The following is a 6,136-nucleotide window of genomic DNA, read 5'->3' as shown; positions in this document are numbered from 1 at the left end:
TTTGCGTATGATATTTCAACCATTTACAGGTTTCAGTATAGGCTTCTTGGTTTTTAATGGTTTTTAATCTTGTGGATTTATCGGGGAGTGAACAAAAGGAGACTCGTGAGACTCAAAAAAAAGAACTTCAGAGAAAACGGCGGCCCAACACTACAACAACAGCTCGCTAGTCATGGAGGATCTGTTGAGACAGCAAAAATCTTTACTGCGGAGGAACTTAAGAAAGCCACAAACAATTACCATGTAGATGAAATCCTTGGAGAAGGAGGCTATGGAACAGTTTACAAAGGGACGCTACATGATAAGAATGTTGTTGCCATAAAGAAGCCAAAGATTGGCGCTCCAACTGAAAGTGATCAGTTCGTTAATGAGGTTATCGTTCTTTCTCAAATCAAACACAGAAATATAGTGAAACTATTAGGTTGTTGTTTCGAGACCGAAGTGCCTTTATTAGTATACGAGTACATCACTCATGGTACTCTTTTCGAGCATCTATTCAAAAATGGAAAAGGATATTCCTCGCTTTCATGGGAATTACGATTGAAGATAGCATCAGAAACGGCAGGGGCATTAGCATACTTACACTCCTCTACTTCCACTCCAATCATACATCGAGACGTGAAATCTATGAATATATTATTGGATGACAAATACACTGCCAAAGTGTCTGATTTCGGAGCTTCACGTTTCATTCCTCTAGATCAAACTCAACTTGCAACACTAGTTCAAGGGACGCTTGGGTACTTGGATCCTGAATACTTTCATTCAAACCAGCTGACCGAAAAGAGCGACGTCTATAGCTTTGGAGTTGTCCTAGCGGAGCTACTAACAAGTAGAGTTGCACTTTCTTTTGCTAGGCCGGACAAGGAGAGATGTCTAGCAAGCTTCTTTGTTTCTTCAATTGAAAACGATCGCTTGATTCAGATTCTTGATGCTGATATGGTGAATGAGGGGAACATAGAGACAGTAGAGCAAGTAGCGAGACTGGCAAAAAGATGTTTGATGATAAAAGGCGACGAAAGGCCTACGATGAGGGAAGTTGCCATGGAGTTAGAAGGGATGAGAATTACGGCAAAGCATACATGGAAAAATGGCGATTCCGGCTTCGAGGAGACTGAGTACTTGCTCGGGTCACATGATTCAGCTGCTTCCGTGGTGAATATTGGAGGCGGAGGTGACGGTGGTTCGAGCGTTACAAATACTGGTTATGACAGCATGCAAATTCAAATGTTAATGCCCTACGATGACGGGCGATGATTGATCACATCAGATCTAGAGTTCTAGTAGTACTGAGTCGTCATTGCAAAACTGGTTGTAATTGTATTTTAAGAGTGATTAGCAATAAGTTGGTAGGCGTACGGTACGTACGTCAGTATGCCCAGTCGTATATATGTCATGATTTGAAGTAGTGTAGTATGTATAATCTATAAGATTATAATTGTTCTCTCTCTAGAAGACTTAATTTAATTTAATTTTCAAAGGACTTGTTCTGTCATTCTAGAAAAAAAAAAAAAAAAAAGGACTTGTCCTGTCGAAATGAAAACTTGGTAGCCATGTATGTATAATGATCTATTACAACTCTTTTTCACTGAATAACGTTTTATAAATTTCCAAAACGAATTTGTTTCAGAGAAATGCAAAAAGAATAATTGAAAAGTCGAGAACCTGGTTTAGTTGTTATTACTGAAATCAAAAGGTCATGGACTGAAACTTTGAGACATTAAGTATATGGACTAAATAGTATTTAGTTCTTGTATTATTTAACACCGAGTTTTTGGAGAAAACTCATGATTGGTTAGTGTTAAGCCTAGTCCATATCTAGGCGGCCCAGTCCATTCCCAACCGTGACATCAGCAGCTTGGAGAATAAGTAATATTTTGCTTGCTTTTGCTATCAGCTATAACCAACTGTAGAATAAATTGGAGTTCTTTCTCTGTATTTTCAAGAACTGATCGCATCATTTTCTCATACAAAAATTGCTACCCTTCTCTTTGTTTCTTCTTCGTCAACCTCTAGTTATGTTTTCAATTTTCACCATTGTTGATTTACTTTCAAGATTTTATTATCTGAACCTTGATTTTTAGCAGTTAGCACCGAAAAATGTAAAATGCATCTCACAAGATCAAACATTTGTAACTGTGTCTTAATCATTAGAATTTATAACTATCTAAAGAGAACTTCTTGAACTTACAATAATACGGAGCAACTGAGCAAGTTAAACATACTAAATCTAGGAAATCCAGATTTTATGCATATACACATGACTTTGACCTAAAAAAAACGAAAACAAAACAAACAGGATTGCATGGGATTGCATGCATACTACATGACTTTGTTTATCTTACAAGACACTCGAATGATCACATTGGAATAGAGAGAAACAACATAAGAAAAACAAGAAACACATAGAAACACAATTGATTTGGGTTTCCTAATCCAATGCGAAACGTCTAGAAAGGCCGAAGAATATTCAGCGACCATAACCGGACGGCTTTTGGGCTTGTTTCTGCATGCTGGCGTCATACTCTGCACTGCTATTAATCCCAGTAGAGCCACCATCGACTTCATCACTAACCTCAACAAGAGAGTGGTCTATCTCGTTCGATGAGGAGGCATTTCCTCCTGGTTGCTTTGCCAAAGTTCTCAGCATTTCTTCTAGCTCCCTCTCTACTTCTCTCATGGTAGGCCTGTCGTCTCCTTTCACACTTAAGCATCTTTTGGCGAGCTCGGCAAGTTTTCCGATCATCTCCCGATTTCCATCCTTGACTATTGCAGGATCAAGAAGTGGATCCAGCGGATCTTTATTTTCCATTGTAGAAACAAAGACGTTGGCCAAGTTTCTCTCCGCCTCGGGTTTATCTGAACGAACTGCATTTTGACTTGTCAGTAGCTCCACCAGGACAACCCCAAAGTTATAAACGTCACTCTTTTCTGTGAGTGTGTTGGACTGAAGATATTCAGGATCCAAGTATCCCATTGTCCCCTGCACTAAAGTTGGAAGTTGAGTTTCGTCGTCAGGAACCAGTTTCGAAGCCCCGAAATCCGACACTTTGGCCGTAAGTTTCTCATCCAACAGTATATTTGTTGCCTTGACATCTCGATGAACAATTTGCGTGGTGGTCGAGTGATGCAAGTATGAAAGTGCGGTTGCAGTCTCTGCTGCTATCTTCAATCGTTGTGCAAATGAAAGTGGTAGTTCTCCTTTCTTCTTATGAATATGATCGCAGAGAGTTCCATTACCAACATACTCGTAAACCAGGATAGGCGTTTTTGTCTCCAAACAACAGCCTAGCAGCCTCACCACATTTCTATGACTGATTTGAGAAAGAACAATGACCTCGTTAATAAACTGATCACTTTTCTGAACAGTCATTTTGGACTTCTTCACAGCAACCACTCTTTTATCAAATACGCCTCTGTAGACTATTTCATAGCCACCTTCACCAATTTTTTCATTTTCATTGTAATCCTTTGTTGCTTTCTTGAGATCTTCTGCAGAAAAGATTTGGGCCGCAAGTGAGGAATCTTTTTGACTAGCCAATTGCTTTAGTTTTGCTTCCAATATTGGCCCGCCGTTCGCATCAAAGTACTTTTTTCTTATCTTGTTGAACTGTCTTCTTTTGTATTCACGATATAACACAAAACTTACGACTAATAGAACAAAGAAGCCTATACAAATACCTGCAGTTGAAAGAAGAATCATAACCGTGTTTCAAAATGAATAAAATCTAGATCGGATGGTAGTAAATTTTGAATTTCTATAAACACTTTCACATATTCGCATAACAATACATGTAATCATGTCACGGCTTAGTGACCGTAACAAAAACAAATTATGCAAATGAATGTACCATTAAACTTCCAATGTCGTACGTAGTGACATATTATTGATATATAATAATGTTGTTTAACATTTACACTTTAATTAAATTAGTTGTGGTCTTGCGGTTTCAATTTCATCTCACGTTAATAATTATAATAAATACTTTCTAAATATCAATATTGTAGAGCATTTTTGGGTTCGAAAAGATAGACACTTGTCACTTGTCACTTGTCACTTTTCTCAGTCATGTATGTATATAATATTTATATAGTAGAAGCAGCTATATATCACTAAGGCTACAGCATACCCAATGCAATTTTGAGGGGAGTAGTGTTGTTTGCCGGGCGAGCAACGCATTTCCCTTGGCCATCATTTTCGAACCCTTCATCACATTTACAAGAGTAAGTTCCACTTAAATTTTCGCACGTTCCGTTCCGGCATGGATTAGTTTCATTCAAACACTCGTTGATATCTGAAAGAACATAAAAAGTTCAGAAACACACAGAGAAATATATACATATACAACTGCATGTACATATAAATAGTATTTCATCTGTATCGGCAAAGAGATCACCTTGGCAACCGATGTATGGGTTCCCTTCGTAGCCTGGTGAGCATTGGCAATAGTAACCAGGGTACGGGGCCTGCTTTCTCTGGTTGACACAGGTGGAATTTCCCTTGCATGCATAACGCTCAGCATTCTTTTCAGCTACCTCGCACGTCTCATTTCCAATCTGCCAATTAACGACCACTGGCATCTCCTCTATGTTCTTCAGCTCTTCGAAACTACTCGTTCCTTTGAATTTAAAGTAGCCATCTTGCACAAGGAAGGCATAGCTGCAGGGATTAAAGTCCCATATACCAATGTGGTTGAAATAGCTGCCCAATCTGAGAGTAAGATTCGTCAGTCCTTCAGGGATTTCGGTCTTGCAACACCCGGCACCAGAGCAAGTTTCTTTCACGGTGGTTCTGTTGAGGCACACGGAAATGCACCCCGTCATGATGAACACTTCTTCGCCAATAAAACCCCTGAAAGCAGCAGAAGAGTCGCAGCCTAGGGCGAAGAACCTGTTTTTGGGACCGGAAATGCTGAACGGAGGTGGAAAAGAGAGCGAAGGTCTGTTTGATGACCAACTAGCACCGAACTCGTTGTAACAATCCTTGGTAATATAATTCATAACTAGCAACTCACCCTGAGCAACGACAAATCCAGTAATACGGACATTGCTGGACGTCCAGTTCAACGATGGGGCTGTTGTGGAATTATCACAGACGAGACTAAATCGGGTTTCCTGTCCCATCGGTGACATGTAACAGCGGTCGCCGATGCCAAATGGATATGGAATTGTAAGGTTACCACAGCGATCTGGGCAGTTTGGCTTTGCTTGAGGCAGTGGGAGGGGTTTATCAGCTTCTTCTGCTGCTAGCAATACCGTTGCAGCTGCTGCTAATGAAACTAATAAGAGTAGTTCCATGAGAAGCATTTTCCCATGTACCAAGGGCATAAGACTTGAGGGTTTCTGCAATTTAAAGTTTCTCTTATTGCAATTTATAGAAATTGGAATAGAGGAATCGGAATCATGGTTGGCCTTCCAACTAAATTAAATGATATATACACACAAGTTTCTATCACCTCTAGGCCGGGAGTTTAATTAGATAAATTGATGAATTTATTATCTTTTTTCTGCTTACTAGGAGTCATTAAGAGATTGTTTGCCGAATCACATGGCAATGTTTTATCTGTTTAAATCAGGACTAGGTATAAACTTTACTTGGTTTTAGTTACAAGAGACTAGTGATATTGCTTCTCCAGAACCACATATTATGTTTTTCTACATCTAGTCATCAATTAACTATATCTCCAACTAATATTTGGTAAATGCGCGCTAAACCTAATTAAACACTATTCAGTCCGCGCCACAGGACAACTAAAGGAAATTGAACCATGATCAGATGTTTTTTGTTTTTTTTGGTCAAGAACCATGATCAGATGTTGAGATCGATAATTACTTGTAGCTACTCTCTTTAGTTTTTAATTAAGTGCCAATATGTGGTAATTGGGATGTGGTTTGAATTAAACCTTTTTTTTTTTTTTTCTTCCCCAAAGTTCTAACATGATATGATCTGCTCCTCTTAAAAAAAAAAAAAAAAAATAAAAATAAAATAAAATTGACAAGATGACATGATATGGTTGGCGTGATGAACGTGGGGTTTGGACTCTTCCTCCTTTTGACTGCCCACCACCAAAAGAAAAGGAACAAACCGGGAAGGGCTGTCGAGAGTGTGAATAAAAAAAGGGCAATGATAAAATAG

The 6,136-nt window shown here is 39.0% G+C and overlaps 1 pseudogene across 1 annotated transcript in view; it reads left to right on the top strand.

The window, feature by feature from the left end:
- Positions 1-6,136, top strand: part of LOC101303497 — a 42,003-nt pseudogene that overhangs the window by 3,614 nt on the left and 32,253 nt on the right. Inside the window, exon 3 of the transcript XR_184360.1 lies at positions 30-1,204. The product of XR_184360.1 is annotated as an uncharacterized LOC101303497 (transcript). The remainder of the gene's footprint in view (positions 1-29; positions 1,205-6,136) is intronic.

This window comes from Fragaria vesca, linkage group LG3 (genome assembly GCF_000184155.1).
Source record: "Fragaria vesca subsp. vesca linkage group LG3, FraVesHawaii_1.0, whole genome shotgun sequence".
Classification (NCBI taxonomy): Eukaryota; Viridiplantae; Streptophyta; class Magnoliopsida; order Rosales; family Rosaceae; genus Fragaria; species Fragaria vesca.
This window is presented reverse-complemented; position numbering and strand designations above follow the sequence as displayed.